The sequence below is a fragment of the Eptatretus burgeri genome, chromosome 3, assembly GCF_056783735.1.
Source record: "Eptatretus burgeri isolate ZD-2024b chromosome 3, Ebu_testis_v1, whole genome shotgun sequence".
NCBI lineage: Eukaryota > Metazoa > Chordata > Myxini > Myxiniformes > Myxinidae > Eptatretus > Eptatretus burgeri.
Window position 1 is genome coordinate 114,926,630 of NC_140963.1, and position 20,824 is coordinate 114,947,453.

The 20,824-nt window shown below is 47.9% G+C and overlaps 1 long non-coding RNA gene across 1 annotated transcript in view; it reads right to left on the bottom strand.

The window, feature by feature from the left end:
• LOC147030783 (uncharacterized) overlaps positions 1-20,824 on the bottom strand; it is a 76,883-nt gene that overhangs the window by 30,413 nt on the left and 25,646 nt on the right. The window contains exons 2-3 of the long non-coding RNA XR_015056506.1: positions 17,533-17,768; positions 17,233-17,358 (exon numbers count right to left, since the gene is read on the bottom strand). This is a non-coding gene — a long non-coding RNA (uncharacterized LOC147030783). The remainder of the gene's footprint in view (positions 1-17,232; positions 17,359-17,532; positions 17,769-20,824) is intronic.

Below are 20,824 nucleotides of genomic sequence, written 5' to 3' on the forward strand. Positions count from 1 at the left end.
TAGCAGATCATATCTCCCCGAGAACCGATAGGATAGTTCAGTTGGTAGCATACTGTATTACATAATATTTGTTCTGCTTACATAATATTTGTTTGATTCCTGATCAAATACAATGTGACTCCAAATTGGTGTGTCGTTGTTTTGCCGGAAGAATATGTTATCTAATCATGTGTGGCATCCTTTGGAAGAAGCAGGAAGCTTTCAATTATGCATGCCAATTACAATAATGTCGAAGTTAAATATCAACAGGCATATAGTCTGGAAGGTTTGAGCCTGATGGCCAGTCCTATTATTGTCCCCGATTATTCCCACCATTTTGTGGGGTGGCCAGGGAAGACCTCTGGCCCAGGCCTATCAACAATAAAAGGGATCACCACAACCCAAAGGGTTTGGCACCCAATTTCTCAGCTTGTAACATCGTGGCCTCGATTTTCAGGGACGTCAAAGGAATCTTGCCCTTTAATCCCTCAAAACTGCAATTGCATTGGAAGATGGGAAGATTACACCAACCTCATACAAACACTGTGGCAGACCATTGTGGACAAAATGTTCACCAATTGCAATGTGGTTAACATTCCTCAGTGACAAAAGACAATCCAGGAACTGTTGTGACTGTTTTGCAATCCAGGAAATTGGAATTCAGCTTCAAGCAGCTGGTTCCCTTTCTGTGCAGCCCGGACGTGTTCCCCAGTGAAGATTATCTGTTTTACGTTTGTCCTACCTGTGTCGCAGCCAATTCGTTTCTGACGAGGAACTGACTGAAGCAACCAAGTCGTGGATTAAAGAGCGATCTGAAAACTTCTATTTTGCTGAAACAGAGAGTTTGATGGACGGCTGGAGCAAGTACGTTGAAGTCAATCGGCACGACTATAAATTGAAAAAGAAAAGGTTGGCGTGCCTCGAATGATTATGTGCACCTCATTCTGAGAGCAGTTTGAATACTGCTCACATGGAGTGATGAAGAGAGAGACGCTGTGGCTTGAAACACACACATGCACACAAATCGTAATTTACACATACACATGCACGATTGTAATTGCACACGGATTATACATGACTTATTATACATATTATAAGCCTGATGTTCAGATGGCTTAATGGTTAAGGTGGCTGGCTTAAGATCTTAGTGTCCTGAGTTCAGACCTATGTTGAGAAATGAATTAACACCAGGTGGGGTTGACAGCCTGCCATTCTTCCAAGGTTGGCAAAATGAGCACCAGTGTACTGGTAATTATTAGAGGGCACTACATCAGCAACACAGCCAAGCCCCCAGAAAATGATTGCAAACCAGCAGCCACAGGCTGCACATGACAGCTATACATATTGTGACGTCCACAGGACTTGAACAGTCCCGCCAACGTAGAATGAGCCGAAACGATGGAGGCGGTTTATTTATTTATAACCCAAACATGGCGGTTCTAATCGCTCTACCACAAACGGGACGAGGAAGGTGGCACGAGTCACTTTTCACTGAGTTGATGATGTTTATTCGTTTTTATTATTGACCAGAAATAACAAGACTCGGCAACAAGAGGGATCCGGGGCGATTCGACGGGATGGTGTGGGATCGGGCGTGGGGAAAACACAGACAATTCCAATGAATATACAGATCTCAATCCCTCTAAGGCGCCAAGCACACACACAAAACGTAGCTATTTCTGGTGGTCAGGCTGGACCGTGGTGTGGACGCAACTGTCCCTGGATCGGCGTCGGACGAGCTGGCCTTGCTCTCGTCAGGGGGGGCGGGAGAAACCGTGGTGCTGTCGACCTCCTGGTGTTGGCCCAAGTCCGCTCACAGCCGCCAGGGAACCAGTTCTGGCGCCAAGTTGCGAGCAGGAGAGGGAGGCAGGTCCGCCCGCCGTTCGACCCCGTACTCCGAGTCAGCAGAACCCCAGAGCCAACCAAGGTGAGGCACGAGGCTCGGCAAGGCTCCAGGACACGATGAAGAACACTATCGACTCAGCACAACAACAAGGACGCTCTCTGCCGCCACACGGAACCACACCAAAAAAAACACGATCTTTTGGTTGTAATCTTCTTCCTCTTCCTTTTCGACCCCGAACAGAACCTTTTCATCCTTCGTCCTCGTCACTCCCAATCGAGCCGTTTATTGGCCCACCACCATCGCCTTCCGCCAATCGTGATCACGGGGCGGAGCCATCCGCTGCACTGTCCTGTGACGTCACGGCCAGTCTTCAGAGAATACCAAAAGGGGTTTACGCAGACACACTTACCCTATCCCGTGTCCCTATCTAATTACGTGACATTTATCATTTCCCCCTTGAAGAAATGAACATTTACTAGACAACTTATCACCACTGAATTGCTACTTATTACATCGAGATCCTGGTAAACTTGAACAGCATGGCATACCTAATTAAACATCCTAATTACCCTTTGAATGCATACCCCCCCCCCCTCAAACGTAACACTGCCCCCTCCTCTGGTACCGCAGCTCCTGCAAGGTATATCACAGGCGCTACCGTACCAGCCTTAACACTTCCTGACTCACACCTAATTAACCTAACGAAATAAAGTAGGATGGGCAGCGAGTCGCAGCTAACTTACCTATCCTGCTTAATGTACTACCCTCTTATGGCCTTATCCTCGCCTAAACAATCATTCGTTTATTTATTTATTTTTTTATTTTATTTTATCACATGAGAGCACTGAGCGAAGTTGCACTCCATCCTCCGGATCATCGCTCTTGCCCAGCACTCTTCCAGTGATCTGGGGAGGGGAAACAAAAGGTTCCACAAAAACACAACACTTATACTTATACTTTACATTCCTACTCTAAGCCTTAACGACACTATTCACAGGATATTTACACTTGACCGCCTCCCCCAGTGGATGCTAATAGACCCAGCGTTACCTGGGGAGCCAATTTTCAAATTTGCTTGCCCCAAAATTATGCGGACATCATGCCCTTGCTGCACCTGTCAAGTTGTGCGGGATCGGGTGGGACTCACACATCTTCACAACACTCACACCATGGTCATCATCACATTTCTAGGTCATGGTCCTCATTTTAATCATGCAGGCTGAATCCCGTCATGGCCGTGGGGTGGGTTCCCACAAGATGATGGGGGCATCTCAGGTGCAACCATGCCCACAGGTAAGCTTTAGTCCAACCCGACGCTTCTCCGCCCCGCTCCCTTTGATTCCCTCCCCCCTGGTAGCCATCAGCTCTAATCCCGTACAACACTCTGGAAGGGGTCTCACTGGCTCCTCTGGCCTTCCTGGGTCGCCAAGGTCCTACCCGCCTTGGTCGCCCAACCAGACCCTCTCCCGGTTGCCTCCAGACACTGTCACCATTAGCCACCAGGTGGTGAATCTCCTTGAAGGGGGTCGCAATTCACGCTCACCGTGAGCTTCAGCAATCCCTGTGGACGGGCACATCATCCCCACCCACAAAACCCACATGACTCTCCCACCCCATCGGCCTTACATGTGACACCTGCATTTCTAACACTTCACCGACCATGACCTTCCCTGTTACCACACCATGCCCAATAAAAAAAAAAAGTGTGCACCATACATTTTACTTCTTCACTTAAAACAACTCACACAGCACTTCTCACCCGATCCACGCACCAGCCATTGGACAGCCACTCGTGCCCGCTTTGTTTCCAATTACCCACTGTCCCGATTGTCACTCTAAAACCCAGCAGAACTTACAAACCCATGCCAATTTTTCCACAATTCACTTTTTTCACCAAAGGAGGGCACTTTGCCACAATCTCACCAGCCGAGCATGGCCCTATATGCTCAGCCCAATCTAGTCTCCCCGACCCCCGACAGTGATTTCCGGACCCGACCTATGAAAGAGCATTTCGGATAGACCTGGCGGTTCAGCAGGAGGATTCACCCTCTCCGAGTCTAAAAGTCTATTGGAGGGTCCCTCTATCGCCGGGTACCGGCAATATCGTTGCATGTGTCCTCTTCGCCCGCACCGGAAAGAACTCCCCATAAAAGGCCCCCGTGGGTATCGGTGTAATGTCTCTTCCGGTTCCAGACCCCCTCGGCCATAATCAAATTGCTCTATTGGCTGGGTTGGACCATGCCGCTTTGGCGCACCAACTACCGAATTACCCATTATCAAACTTGACAGTTTCTGGCAAATTTCCTGAAACATTTGGGTAATGCCAATTTCTCCCAGCCCCCCTCCCTGATCCTGGATCTCCGCCTGTCGGATCATCACCGATGGCCTCTCGGGCACCCGACCCGGCCGACTCCACGAGGCCAGCCTAGCCGCGCACTCGGCCGCTCGGTGCACGGTGGGTGGATCCTGTAGCTCCACTAGCGCTCGGACCTCAGGGTCAGGAAGAGCAGCTAAAAATTTCTCTAGTGCCAGTCTGTCCCACGCCTCCACTGTAAGGTCCCGATACGCGATCCTGACTGATTGGTAAATGTCCTGTGCCAGCTCCTGCACTGTCTCACCCGGCTTTAATCTGCGGTGCTGGAGCTGAGCCCGCACCAGATCACAGTTTGCCGCGAACCCAAACCGACGGCTCAACGCCTCGCAAATGTGGGAGCTGGTCAACATCCCCTCTGCGATCACGTTTAACACGTCTGCGGCTGGTCCCCGTAACGTTGCCACCAAATTCCCTGTACGTTCCCGCTCATTCCACCCGTTTAGTCGGGAAATGCACTCAAATTGCGTCAGAAAAGCTTCCACGCTCCCTGACCCGTCGAAATTTACCAGGGGGATCACTTTTACGGTGGCCCGCTTCTCAGTTTCTCCCTTGTCCGAATCCAGCCCAGGGATCAAACACCCTTGTGGCTGCGTATCCAATTTCGGAGCCCACTGTGGCCAAAGATGTTTTGTGGTGAGGGTCTCATGGGTCAATTTTGCCTCCTGTTCCAAACGTTGAATGGACCGATTCACCTCTTCCCGCAGGATCTTCTGGGCCCGCACAACCTCCTCCAAGGCTCCGTCGCGAGTTTGTAGCTACTCCTCAACCAACCCGGACACTCTACTTACAAAAGACGGCTCTACCAGGCCTTTATCCAAGACTTCATCTTGGCTCATAATTTTATCTTGTTCGTCCAAACGAGCCTCCAATCCTTTTACCTCCTCCGCCAAATTCATCCCTTGCTTCCTCAGCTCTCCCCACTCTTCAACTTGCAGCTGCATACGAGCATCCACACAGGCACGATGACGTTCCAGGCTTTCATCCACTTTATCAACCCGAATGTTCGTTGCATCAATTTTATCTACCAATTTTTTCTGTATATTTTCCCCCTCCAATGTAATTTCTACCTTTGTTTCCTCCAATCTATCCTCGAATTTACTTTGTATTTCTCCCAATTAAACATCCACACACTCCTGCATCTCAGTTTTCATTTTCTCCATCTTTTCCCCCAATTCATCCCTCATTAAATCAATCCGTGCACCCAACTGTACCCCCATTACCCCCAATTGATCTGTCATTTCTGCCCCCTGTGCCGTCATTTCTGCCCTCTGTGCCGTCATTTCTGCCCTCTGTGCCGTCATTTCTGCCCTCTGTCACGAATTGATTTTCCATTTGTGCCGTCATTTCTGCCATTTGTGCCCCCTGTGCAGTCATGTCTGCCCTCTGTGTCACGAATTGATTTTCCATTTGTGCCGTCATTTCTGCACTCTGTGTCACGAATTGATTTTCCATTTGTGCCGTCATTTCTGCCATTTGTGCCCCCTGTGCCGTCATTGCACTCATTAAACGTTCCAACATTGTCCAGATCGTCATCGTGCCGGTTTCCGGCGCTGCCGGCTCCGTTACGGGCGATGAAGCACGGTCCACGCGAAGAATGGGGGAGGTTCCAACCCTACCCCCGTCTCTCCCCTCTTCCCCCGACTCGCTGCCAGACATGTGGCCTTCCTCCTCAAACATCTGGACATCCGCCATGGTGCAGAAGTCCCGTTTGCCGCCAATTACTTTAAATTTGAAAAATCCCGCCAAAATTTTCCCGCGCTCGCGCGCTTTTCTGTAATAATTTTAGATTCCAATTCGTGGTGAGATTTTAATCCTGGTATATAATTTAGAGGGGTTCGAACATCCCACACCCTGACACCAATGTGACGTCCACGGGACTTGAACAGTCCCGCCAACGTAGAATGAGCCGAAACGATGGAGGCGGTTTATTTATTTATAACCCAAACATGGCGGTTCTAATCGCTCTACCGCAAACGGGACGAGGAAGGTGGCACGAGTCACTTTTCACTGAGTTGACGATGTTTATTCGTTTTTCTGATTGACCAGAAATAACAAGACTCGGCAAGAAGAGGGATCCGGGGCGATTCGACGGGATGGTGTGGGATCGGGCGTGGGGAAAACACAGACAATTCCAATGAATATACAGATCTCAATCCCTCTCAGGCGCCAAGCACACACACAAAACGTAGCTATTTCTGGTGGTCAGGCTGGACCGTGGTGTGGACGCAACTGTCCCTGGATCGGCGTCGGACGAGCTGGCCTTGCTCTCGTCAGGGGGGGCGGGAGAAACCGTGGTGCTGTCGACCTCCTGGTCTTGGCCCAAGTCCGCTCACAGCCGCCAGGGAACCAGTTCTGGCGCCAAGTTGCGAGCAGGAGAGGGAGGCAGGTCCGCCCGCCGTTCGACCCCGTACTCCGAGTCAGCAGAACCCCAGAGCCAACCAAGGTGAGGCACGAGGCTCGGCAAGGCTCCAGGACACGATGAAGAACACGATCGACTCAGCACAACAACAAGGACGCTCTCTGCCGCCACACGGAACCACACCAAAAAAACACGATCTTTTGGTTGTAATCTTCTTCCTCTTCCTTTTCGACCCCGAACAGAACCTTTTTATCCTTCGTCCTCGTCACTCCCAATCAAGCCGTTTATTGGCCCACCGCCATCGCCTTCCGCCAATCGTGATCACGGGGCGGAGCCATCCGCTGCACTGTCCTGTGACGTCACGGCCAGTCTTCAGAGAATACCAAAAGGGGTTTACGCAGACACACTTACCCTATCCCGTGTCCCTATCTAATTACGTGACATTTATCATTTCCCCCTTGAAGAAATGAACATTTACTAGACAACTTATCACCACTGAATTGCTACTTATTACATCGAGATCCTGGTAAACTCGAACAGCATGGCATACCTAATTAAACATCCTAATTACCCTTTGAATGCATACCCCCCCCCTCAAACGTAACAATATTTTGTACACATTTGTTGATGTGTGATGAAACAAATATTGTACGTGGTGAACTATACACATAACTGCATGTTCACATATTATATGTGACATATTATCCACATTATTTATACATATTATATGTGATAAATTATATAAACACATATTATATACACACACATTATATGTGACATATACATATTGTTACGAATGTCAGAATCCAGTCTGACGAATGCATCGACACATCCAGGTCCTTAGACAGTTATTTCCTTAAATGCATGTCCAGATTAGCCCCATTCCCATGTCTAATGGGATCTTAAATGTGATGCGTTGAGAAGGGTAAAGGATAGATCCCCTCTCTTATGGGAAGCTATTTTTCTTTGCGACACACATTTATGCGCATATTTCTTTCGCGAGCGCTGAAGCCCGCCCTTTTTCGAGCGCACGGGTTGTCATGGTAATGGTGCGCAAGTGGGGTGGGGTGAGCTTGGGGGGACTCTGCACCCGCAGAGATGGGCCACATATATAAAAAGAATTGGAGGTCTGTTAAAAAAGGAGAGAAAGTGAGAGAGGAAGAAGAAAAGAGAGAAAGAAGAAGAGAAGCGAGCAAGAAGTGGACAAGCGAGCCAGAAAGGAAGCACGAGCGAGCAAGCGCGAGCGAACAAGAAGCGTGGAAGCGTGCGAGGGAAGAAGTGAGGGAAAGAAGCGAGCAAGCGAGAAAAGCAAGCGTGCGAGAAAAGCAAGTGAGGAAGCGAGCGAGTGAGCATGTGGGTGTCTGACCAGCGCCAACAACAAGACAATTCGCCAATCAGTTCATCCATCTTTGATGGACGGCTGGAGCAAGTACGTTGAAGTCAATCGGCACGACTATAAATTGAAAAAGAAAAGGTTGGCGTGCCTTGAATGATTATAATCATTCAAGGCACGCCAACCTTTTGAGCCACGCCAACCATAATTATGTGCACCTCATTCCAGGCATGAGCCGGGCGCGGGGGAGGGGGGCGGAGAAGGATAAGAGGAGATCCTTTCTGTGTTCGTGTTCGGAGTGGTTGAGGGCTGCGTCGTTCAGCAGGCCTTCGGGTCCTGTTTGGCCTGGGTTAGGGTTGAGGCCTTCGGAAGCTTTTTGCTTCTGCAGAGTAGTTGTTCAGCAGAGCTTCGGGTCCTGCTTGGCTCTGTAGGCTTTTTGGAGATCTGCTTTGTTTTGGAAGGAAGTTGAGCCGGTTGCTCGACTCAAGCTGCAAATGGTGGCTTCGTCTTCTTCTTCTTGGTTCATGGAGCTCTTTGTTCTCCGTTTGGTTCCCGGCTTGGTGCGACTCATCGACCTCTTCTTGGAGGTGGTTCCTTGGGGAAGCAATGCATCGACGGGAAGGATCGGCGCCTCGTCTCACCAGCACGTGTTGAGAAGCGCGGGAGGATTCGTGGGAGCTCGGGAAGGATCGCGGCTCACGGCGATTGGATCCAGCTCGCTCTCGCTGGAACCCGGTCCCAAAAACTTGAAGACCACACGAGGTGGAGAGGTTCGACCTAAGTTCTGGGTTTCAGCTCACCTGTCCTCCGAGCTGGAGCCAGTTATTAAAGGCCTCAGCCACCATTACGTGTGTGTGTGTGCGTGTGCGTGTGCGTGTGCGTGTGCGTGTGCGTGTGCGTGTGTCCATGGGCCGGTCTAATAAGGAGGAAATTGTTAAGTGCTTTGTGTGCTGTAAATGTTCACATTGCATTTCGTATAGTCAGAATAGTTCTGCTCTTACGTGCTTCCCTAGTTCCCCTTTATTTTTAATAAATACCCCAATTGTTAAATGTTTTCAGCTCGTTGCGTCGATTCTTTCATTGACTGAGCATTTCGTGTGTTGGTAGTTAGAAGGCCGTTGGTTTGCCGTAAAAGGGGGACATTTGGACCGACGGTTCTCGGCGATTAAGCCGCTCGGAATCGCGCATGGGACAGGCTCGCCTCAGCGGTTTGTTCCGTACGAGATCCGTCGAGGGTGGAATACCCAGGTAGTTGGAACACGTGGGTATTTAGGTACATTGAAGATTGGCAATTGACCCTACCCCAAGTGATCCACCGAGTGGCGTATTTCGGTTCTTGTACAAGGACCCGTCGCTCGAAGTTATCCGGGCGGCGATCTATATTCTGGGCGATCGGTCGGGCCGACTCGACTTGCGGCTCCGTAACAATATATACGTTTGTGGGGTAGATGGAGGAATTTCATAGGAAAGATAGGATTGCATGGCTTTGATTGGTCCGTGGATATGTAGGGGGAAATCTCGATGCATGTTCAGTCGGGAAACTGTGAGCTTCAGTATTCTGTGTCACCACACGGGGTGGTGGTGCTGTGTCAATTACATAAGGATTAGAGAGCATTTATCCCAGTATGTAATTGCCCTCTCTGACCTTTTCAGATGTTTATGCATTTCAAGACCAACAATAAAAATGGGTCATGCCCTTAAAACAACAACCGAGCTGCACTTCCATGCAGACAGAAAAAACACTCCCCTGGAGTGGATGATTAATGTGTGTGACGTGAGAGAAGAAGAAGAGGGAGTGAGGATGACAGTGAGAGAGTCTCGGCAGGGCGACAAGAAGGCAAGGATTTAGTTTCAGAGCGGGACACGAAGGAGGGCGGGACAGAATCGAGTGAGGAGATGGTGGGTGGAAGAGAAGGGCATTACGGCTGGCTTTCCCTCAACACGGTGAAGAAGGCTGCATGATTCTCATGTTCGTGCTGAGGCGAATTGGCTTGCATGATGGAACAAGACGCTGGCCATTGACTGTTGGCTGGATCGTGTGAGATAGCCTCGAATCCTCGTGTTGTGCCATCGGGGAAAGAGACGGTGCCATTTTGTCGATCAGCAGCGTTGGCAAGCATGATCGACGATATAAGTTGCACGTTGGTTTCTGAGCCCTGGTGTTGTCTCGCCACTCGAATTTCCTCCTGCACGTTTTCCCACCCAGAGAGCGGCTGGGCGCCATTTTCGGCACATTTTCCCGCACAGTGACGAAGCAGTTTGTCGAACACCAAGTTCCAGAAACTCATCTCTCGGCACACAGCTATGTGCCGGGATAAAGGAGGGATTTTTATTTTATTTATTCTGTTCCCTTGTATGTTAAAGTCTGTGTGGAGGTGCCTCAAATTCTATTTAGATTTCCTCACATTCTGTTTCATTATTATACCATTTTGAATTAGTACCATTATAAATATTTAATTTATTTTCATTAACCCCCATATTTATTTAAGTTGCTTGTGTTGTATTGTTGTGGGCCGGGCGTCAGCTGCGAGCACGACCGCAAGGTGGAGCAGTGGGGTCGACTCAACCGAACACCCGGAATCTAGATCGTACCTTTGGGAAAACTCCGAGAGTGCGGGTCCTTACTGGACCGTGAATCGTCAATAATTCCACCACGTGGTACAGGGTTATTTGCCAATCTTCAAAATACCTGAAGGACCACGTGGCAATCTACCGAGGATTCATACCCTCAACGGCACTCGTACGAGTCGAGCCGTTAGCGTGCCCGACCCGTGCGCAACCCGAGCGGATGGTTGCCGAAGTCCCGTCGGTCCAAATGTACACTTAAAGTGGCAACGGCCGTTTTAATTCATCAATACGCGCCATGCTACGCCAATGAAGGAACGGACACGAACGAGCTGATACATTTAACACATGGGGTATTAATTCACAGCAATCAGGGAAACGAGGGAAGCACGTAAGGGCAGAGTTATCACGACTAATGGAGAATGCAAATTTACACACAAGCACTTAAACAATTCCTACTTAAAGATGGGCCCACAGACAGATGCACACCCAAAAGAAACGGATTCAAAATGGTCTTTATTATCCCTTCAGCTTGGAGGGAAGTCGAGCTGAGGGACGATAAAGTGGCTGGCTACCTGGCCGCGAGCGCACGGCTCGACATCCGCACCTTCCGGAGCACCAGTCGGCAAGAACGGACCAAGGGCAGCCGACGCAGATCACGCCAGCGACAAGATGAGCCGGGAACCAGAGCACGCCAGCGATGAGATAACCACAGAGAGCCAGACAATGCCAGCGACGAGATGAGCCGGGAACCAGAGCACGCGCTCGTGAAGACTGGGCGCAGATTCTTTTCTTCCCACTCGAGCAGATCCACCCGATTATTTGCTCTCCGTTCCTTTGTCCCCTTTTCGGCGCGGTTCGCTCATCGTGGCCCGCTCTCATTGGGTGGGACACGACGCATTCCCTTATTTGGCGCACAGCCAAGCGAACCGGTTCATGACTATATTTGGGAATGGAATTCCATCCCTGAACGAATTCCGCACACACCCGCATGCCAGCGAGCGCGCGGAGAATGCCGGGAGCAGAGGGTCGTCGTTGTTGTAGATGTAAAAATCCTAACTACCAAAATAACTCCGCAGCGCATGAACATTTAATTACCCATTAAACAAGGGACGGCGAGCTATCTATCCACATTTACTTATCGAAATAACTGAGCTATAGGACCTGTATGTTGAGTGCTCATGGCTTTCAGATTCGTAACAGTATGTCATCGGTTCGAGTATAAACTCCTGTGCTGTGCTTCCATCAGTTACGTACATTTGCCATCCTCCCGTCCTGCATGCACCATAATCTCCGAGAATCTTGGCTGTTCACTTCCAAGGGAAATCACTCAGCCATCCATCTAGGTCAGGGCAAAACCCCCTGGATACGACAATATTATATATATAATTATACACACATATTGTGAGTGACATTATATACGATGTATTATACATATTATAGCACATATATTACACGTTGTTTTGGATTTCAGAATCGGATCCGAGTCATGCACACAACGTCCAGGTCCTCAGACAGTTATTGCCATAAATCCGTATGGGGCCTAGAAAATGATTTTCGTTACAACATTCGGGGGGCAACTTTGTTTCATCAATTTCCGAAGGATTCGGGGGCGCTGAATCTGAATCTGCTTGTCCCCAGGCGAGTAAGTTGCACGTTAAAGGTGTACAAGCTCTTCGAGATGAAACGGCCCTTATGGACCATGACCTTACAAATGAAACAGAGTAATATGGTGGAAAAATATTACATAGGGTTTTTATTTTCCGAAACTATAAATGACGTTGTTAGTGCCTAATAATTATAGAGACGTCAACTGCAAATACATGTGTGAAACTAATGTTCTAATGTCTACTTAGCCAATGTAGTCCTTGAAGACGCACCGTACCAACCCTAGAATCGTAGAGCCAAATGACCTTGCTCGACAGCGAATGATTACCAGATCAGCCGCACTCACACTGAAATGGCTTTCTAAAGTCTTCTTTACAGTATGTATTATATAATTAAGATTGAATTGCTGGGTCGGATCCAGAGGGACCATGCAATAGTATGATTCCTAATGTGAAACGTAACTTAGTCGGGGTCAGGAAAATTAGACAGAGAGCATAGCGCATCACACTGCTGTCCAGTCATCCTCCTCGAGTTCATCCGCTTCGATTTGCGCTTCACGAGGAGTTTCAGAACGGTTCATGCAGTTTTTGCAGCTGCATAAGTCTGTGCATGACAGTCCTGCCTTATTGCAGGAGCAGCAGGCGTTTTTGCATTTAGACTTAGCACATTTGCAGTGGACAACGTCCAATATGGCACCGGGGGCAGGGCTCTGGTCCATCCACTTTACGTGCAAGTCATCGTCCTTTACAACCCATCCATGACCTTCAGGCAAAGGAGCTGTAACGCGTCTCTCCAGTGATCTCCTGTGGATGCTAGCCTGATACGCACACCGCAGTACGTGCTGATAATGAGCATCTTTCGTTGGAGGAAGCAGTCTTTCCAAAGAGGAACTGACGCAGAATGAGGTATACCGCACTTCATTCAGATCACGCAGTGTTACATGACCGTACAAAGCACATGCAAAGGTTTCCAGGCCCTGCACTAGACTACTGGACGGGTTAAAGTCCTTACCGAGTTCAGTAATTGTACGGATGAATGTTGCAGAGTTTTTTTTAATCAAATCCAGCGCTCTTTTCTTGCGACGACCATGAAATGCGCTGGTGCTATTACAACCAGTATATACGTGGAGACCGATTAACGCCTTCGCTGAGTCCCCCAGAGATGACTGAATTTTTTGTAGCTCTATAATGTGGTTTTTGTTCCTGACGCCCGTATTTAAGTACAAATTGCAAGGTATGCTCTCTTTCAGGGATAGAGCAATCATTGCTACATCAGTATCTGGGCTTTGGACGATCACATTGTGGTTGTCTCGTGATGCATGTAGAGCGTGTAGCAAGAGCCTCCTCATGGTCGCACTCTAGTTCGTCAACCACACGGACCTCAAACAGTTCCTTGAACTGCAAAAGGTGGCACGAATTTCCATGAGCGAGGTACACGCAAATGTTTGCAGGTTTGGCGTTAGTCAAGTCTGACAAGTGGGTGAACAGGAATTCGACAAGGCTAACCTTGTTTTCAGAAATACGCAGATATTTGGGCCACTGAACAGGCAGTCGTTGATTCTTGTCAAATGTCTTCACGATCTGTCCACCGCCAGATCCACGCCGTCGCCTCTCGTAATTCTTGGGTACGTGTCCGCCACAAGATCAACATGAGAACTTTTGAAACGATGGGCAAGTTCTAACATTCTGTTGAGGACACCGTCGGCTAAGGAACCAAACGTATCAGACATTCTTCATGGAATGGATAAGTCCCATGAAATCAATGATAAGTGCACCTTCAGGGAGCTTCTCGACCAAACAATCGGGTACAGTGGACTCTAAAGCGTGAAGCAAATCTACCTTGTTAGTTTTCGATAAGAACGTGATAAGGATAAGGACTGAGGACAGAGGCATATAAACAGGAGATAATGAATGACTCAGTATCGTACGCATATTGAGACCTTTGTTCTGGGCTATAATCAACATTCGAGCCATGAACTTTCGATCATTTCTAAATGAAATTTCAGATCCCGATTTAGACTTGGTCTTCATCGGCGTTGAAAATGTTCTGAGTTTATTCGCCTTCAGCGACATGAAAAACTGTTCAGACCGTTCCATCAATCGTCGGGCGACAAAGTCTTGCAGACCTTTTTCACCAATTTATTTCGTACTTTTCATGTCGGAGCTGGCTTCTGGAGTGGCTACTACGCCGGAACTGATGTTAAAAAGTTCAGAATGGAAACTGTCAAAAGGATTATGCAGTGAGCGAAGCAATGAAATGACGTCCAGGACTGCATTTTCATCTGCTTGAAGTTGTACCTTGCGGAGTTTCCCTGAAGAATCACCGTCGGTGCTTGTTGCCGCTGTCATACGTTCACACTTGTGAACTATGGCAGCCTTCTCATGTTGACCAAGGATCCATCTCTGAGTTGCGCCACGATTCTGAGTCATTCCACTCAGTCTGCCGGGCATCTTTGCGTCCCTATTTACGGTTTGCTCAATGGCCTGGTCGCAGGCTATCGATGTGAACTCACCGCCCATACGTTGCACGGTCCGTTGGCCTGGAATCGAGATTGCCGTACTGACAGTAGGATGCGTGTACGGCAGAGCACACATCTCAACGTAGTACGCTGTTCCATATCTCGCGTAATTTGGGCGGTCATACGCGAAGTACCAAGGTAGCATTTCGCGTTACGTCGCTAAGTGCAACTCCCAGTTCGATTCCTGGGTCGCTCGAAGGAACAAAAGAAGTGTTTGCACCATATCGATGAATGTTGACCACAGGTCAAAGGTTGGATGTGTGCGTCTCATTCTTGAAATGAAGTCGTTATAGGTCGTAAGCAGACCGCTGAATTCTGAACCATTGGTTAGAATAATGAAGTCAGAACTAGGGAACGAATCATTCATATCACTGATGACCTTGAGAGCAGCTGTTTGTCGTCATCATTCAACGTATCCAGGAACGCCTCGAACCGAAGTCACATAACGGCATCCAACATTATTTTATGAGCCTGAATGCTCCGGTTGTACTGGTGTCCATTCATAACTCCAGTGAGAGATCCCTCTGTGACGACCCTAGATTCGATAAAGACGTCTTTGTGGCCGCTGGCCACAAAGCGTTTTCCAATCACAGACAGAAAGGACATAGTTGTGTGAAAGTCTCCCAGACGAACGACAAAACGCCCGAAAAGATCATCATCGGTCCATCGAATTTGTTGAACTTTACTGTAAATGGCTAGGTCGAAAACCAACACCATGCAGTCAAGCTTCAAATGATCACAAAGATCGGAGCTCCTGTTCAAGATTTCTTTGACCGTGGAGAGTTCAGTTGGTGGATGCTCAATAACAGGCAGATAGTGCATAGCTGATTTGTCAAATTTCTTCTGCCTGTTCAGCAAACAGTGAAACGTGCTCCAACTAGGAATCGACGACAGAGAAACGGATGATATTTTACAAATGCCATACGCCATCTCCAACTGGAGAGTGGTACGAAATGTCTGTGACATTTCAGGATCATTCGCACAGTCTTGCACCGATTCTGGGGGAGAGGGACCTCTCTTTTCCCTCAGAAAGTCCTGCTCTATTCCCTTAATATGGGCGGGTTCAATGAACGAATACCTTTTTTCAACGGTTGTCTTTGCGTAGTCTCTGGAGATTCATGGACTTTAGCTTGGACCAATATACCGTTCGTGTGGTGAGTTGTGCCTGCCCCAGACCGAGTCTCCTCTCCGAAGTCAATGTTGTCCCACACAGCAATGGTAGGTACAGATTCAGTGAAACCTTTGGGTACTGGCTGTGAAGACAACTGCAATTCAGCGAGACTCCTTTCCAAGGCGATAACCGTATTCGCTGAAGCACAGTGACCCAATCTATTGACTAGGGATAGCAAACGTGCTGAACCAGTCAAATGGCAGATATACATACCTAATGCAAGTGCTTTAGGAGCAAGTTTTTTCCCCACAAAGCCAAGTAGACAATATCTTGACAAATGGCCAAAAGTTGATTCGCTTTCACGGTCAGTTGACGCGAAAGTGCCGAGCGTCGGTTTGTCCACCACTAAACCAACGCAACAGGATACGAAATTATGCAGTTCGACAGGGACGAAGTGTCTCGTGCTATAGACGGTAAGATCAGCAGATGTCGGAGGCCAAGGGCAATCTATCGCGGACACATCCTGAAGTGACCCTTTAACATTCATAGCTGCACTGTAAAGTGTGTACAATTCGTTACCGTCAGGGGCCCCGACTGAATGTCGACTCGCAGGCAGACTCTCGCTCTTGTCCTCACCTTCAGATACCTGAACAGTCGCAGCACTAATCGCTTTCAGTCGACTCAGCACTACTGGACTTCCATTGATCGAGCAACATGGTTTCCTTATCCTCACAATAAATGATACCACTCACATTCAGCTTCAAAGGTCGGAAACATTTGAGTACAGGGTAATTCCGCAGCAATTTACATTTTAAATATGATGTCCGAGCAAATGCTCCAATGTCTTTGCCCTTGAGCATTCGTAGTAGGATACAAGTTTGGTCAGTCGCATCACTTTGCCTTCATCAATTATCTTTTCCTCCACATACTTCTTCTTCTTCTTCTTCTTCTTATTTCGGCTGCTCCCGTTAGGGGTCGCCACAGCGGATCATCCGTATGATCCGCATAGTGATTTGGCACATGTTTTATGCCGGATGCCCTTCCTGACGCAACCCTGGTCGCCTCTTACGACACAGGGATATGGTACACCTATTTTTACCGGGGTATACACCGGCCCAGTATACTGGTACTCATTTCGCCGACCTCGGCAGGATGACAGGCTGAGTCAACCCCCTGGTGTATTAATTCAGTGGCACAACGGGGCTTGAACTCAGGACCTTTTGGATCCCAAGCCGCTGCCCTAACCACTGCGCCAACACCAGGCTCTTTTCCTCCACATACTTGTGGCAGAAATATCTGTGGACAGCTAACGTGTCTGAGGGTGTGGTGCCGGTACTTGCATTGGAGTATAACACCTGAAAAAATAGATGGTGTGGTATTAAATATCATGCAGATCCCTACAACAACTACATCAATGTAGGGGCAAGGAAAATTATGCTTTTGACAAGTGGGGTTTACCCAGAATTAAAAAAAAATTAATTGCCTATGTACTCCTGATGTGAAGCAAAATCATTAACTCGGGCTTATGTGATGACCAACCTTTGTGTAATCCTTGCAGCATGAACTGTGGTATCTTGCCTCTATTGCGAGCATAATCTCAATCTTGAATGTTGATTAATATTTCATCATCATTCAGAAGCTCTGCTGCCCACTAAAGATTTCCTCCTGAAATAATGAAAACATTTACAGTGCAGTATTGCAGACAATGAACAAATATACTTTTTCAAGTTATTTTCCAGAATATAATTTTACAGAATTTTTCATTCAGATAAGCCACAAAATTTATCCTCTGTTTCAGTCAGAATATAAAAAATATAAACACCAGTACAACAATATTACCCGATTCATATTCACATGTAGCCAGCTTTTCTTTTGTACGAGTGCCAGTTCTAGACTGTCTGACCCATTTGTCAGTCTTACAAATTAGGCATTCATATGGGAGAACATGAGGATTCCTTGAGGGTGGTTGTTCTGGAGTGCACCGCCTTGATTTTCGAACTGGTATATCAACAGGATCATCTTCAGACTGCAGCAACCTTTTCTCACAGTGTTGGATTTTGGTCACATCGCAGTAGCTGTAAATGATGACATTCATTTATTACCATTCTGATAGGAGATAATAGAGTTAATGAAACTGTGCTCAGCCAGTGTTCCTGTATTCAGCCAAATTTTTTAGGATGGGTGAGATTTTATTATAACTATGAAATGGCCTATTTTAATACGACTCATAACTGTGGTATGGTGTGATATCCCCTCACCGAGCACTGGTCCACTCGCAAGAATATTTGTATGACAAAGACGTAAGGCTAAATACTATACATGACCTGTTCATCATTCACTATAAATTCAGGTATATGAGCAGTTTATACTGATTTCAATGAAACAAATTGATCACAGCCATCATCAGCAAGAAAAGTTTGAACCTTTATTCACTCGACAATCATAGTGAATGCTGCTGTGCTCCCTGATGCTAATGCTTACCTACCGTTTGTAGCAGTTCCGATGATGGCTAAACTCGGCAGAGGGGTCATTCAAAATGACTGCAGCGTTTTCAACTGCAATATCGCGCTCGCTACCGGTGAGAACACTCCATCGTTTGGTGCACTCACTGAATTTCGCCCAAGAAACAGCCGAAAATGGAGTTATTTTGCCCTTTTCTGTCATCAAAACGTGACACACGCAACGCCTCTCTATGGGCACAACCATCTTGGAGCTGGCTCCTAGTGGAGCACACGTATAGCGAGCTGCACACCAAATGAACCTGATGCCGAGGTTGTACCGAAATGGCCGCCTGGCATCAAATAGCTGAACTAAGGCACAAAGCGGCAAATTTAAACCCTGATTGTGGGCGAACGTGCAACTTTCGAGCCTGGGGACAAGTGGAATATTGTTCAGCGCATTGAAAACGTATAACCTTGTAAAAATCAGGTTGCCCCGAGAATGTATGATACAGATTTCAGGCGACGGTCTCAATGCATGTTCAGAAAAGACCCATCCACTTGTCTGGTGGGATTCTAACTCTGATGTGTTGGAGAAGGGTAGATAACAGATTCACTTTCTTTCTTCTGGGATAACCTTTTCATTTTTACGACACGTTCATGACGTATGATTTTACACTAGTTTTAATTTCCGCATGAGTGATATTCACCGCTCGAGCACGTGATAGATAGCTGTTAACCCAATGGAGACTCAATCTATTCCCTTTCCATCAAGACACATTGGCTTTGAAATAGACGATTTATTTACACATTTTATTTTGGTTTTCATTTTCACATTGGACTTACAGGACATTTGAGTTATTCATCACACCGCAAGCTTTTCCTGAACAGTTCATTCTGATGCTCAAACATGGCTGTGGTCTGAGATCATTTACCTCAGAACCCACCTTTTTACATTGACATTTGACACCTGCCTTTCTTTCATCGAAGTTTGACATCCACCTTTTCCATCGACGTTTGATGCCCCGTTCGGCAGCTCGATGGACGCTGACTGGTTCTTGTTCATGTCGGGCTGAACGGGGAGGTGACAACATACAGTTGTCCTGAGCCAGTTATTCCATTAATATACGTGTTAGATCCCTTCCTGGTGTTGTGGGAAGACACGGGGGTGCGTTGCGATGGGCTTTAGTTCGGATATTAAATCATTTTTCCCTTTTATTTTATCCCCACTCCATATCATTTCGAGGCAAAATTCACGACAACCCACGGTACCCTCTCCAATGATCGCTTCTGAGGCACAATCGCAACGTGCACTATGGAGTAGACCAGCGCTTTGAGTATTCCACCGTCTACTCCAAACCAGACATGGGCGGTGAATCAAGTTCGTTTTGCATCCAGGTGGGTGGGCCAAACTAGCGTCTGGCCAAAACCCTGCCCAGAAAGGCGGACCACATGAAGGCCCGGTCCAATCGGAATGCTCGGATCAGACGATGACGTCGGTTTCGCCATGGCTCCTCCCCGGGCTCCGTGATCTATAAGTACGGAGCAATCCTCAGAGTTGGGTCGAGTTAGAATTGCGAGTTGTTTGGTCGTTGAAGAGAATTGCAAGTTGGAGAGGTTGAAGAGAATTGTTGTGAAAGTGTTCCTGCTGTCTGGCTCTGCCTACGACTCGCCTCGACGGCCCGCCGACTGTACTGGTCCCCACGACACGACCTCGACCAAGCCTCTTGTCTGGTCCTGCTACTGCTCAACTCTCGCCATTTTGGAATCCGCTCTCCTCCACTCAAGCTTCTGCTGCAGACACGATTACCACACATGCGGCTGTGGACCGAACTGCACAGCTTTTGTCAGGTGCCGCACCACGGAGCATCCCTTCCCGCGAAACGCTCAGGTACCAAAAACATTGACCTCAACTCCCTCCCTGGCTGCAAAAGTCCTTTGCCTTTCTTTGGGTTTATTTTGTCTGAGGGTGTGTCTGAGTGTGTTGGCGCCTGTCCGTTAGATAAGCCTGTAAAAGATCTTTTATTGTTGCTTTTATTAATCTCACGTCAAGCCTGCACTGTCTGCTTTTGAAAGTTGCTTGTAAAATTTCCGCACCACACCTCTCATATTTCCACTGCATTACATACTGAATAAACCTTTTTGTTGTGCTGCATGCTTTTCCCCACTTATTGTCAATAAATAATTGAAGAAATGTTCCCAGCTCGTCTTTGTCTTTTCCTCCATTGTTCCAGCATGGTTCTAATCTGAGTTTCGCCGGGTCTTTAGTCCCGATAATCCGTTTCTTCTAGCTGGTACGTCCTTGGCAGTGCAGCTCGACTGCATCCGATCCGGAAAAGTAGTCGGTAGTTGGTAGAGTGATCCGGTTCGGGTAAGGCATAACGAGGGCGTGGTTCCCCAGTAGTCGAAACCGCATGGTTAATTAGGTAACTTGATTCTAGCAAGGAGGACCCTACGCCACGCGATTGAGGTATTGGCGTCCACGGTCGGTTAAGCGACCCACCATGTCACGGAATTATCCATGAGCGACTGCCGACAATTCCGGGGAGTCTGGTGGGAATCGACGCAACTTTCCCCCCCCCGAGTGGTCTTCTCACCCGACGCCGCCGGCCCGCAACAATATCTACGACTACATCTTTCATAGTCCCGAATGAGATTTGTATCGGAATTTGGAATGCAATCTAAATTAACAG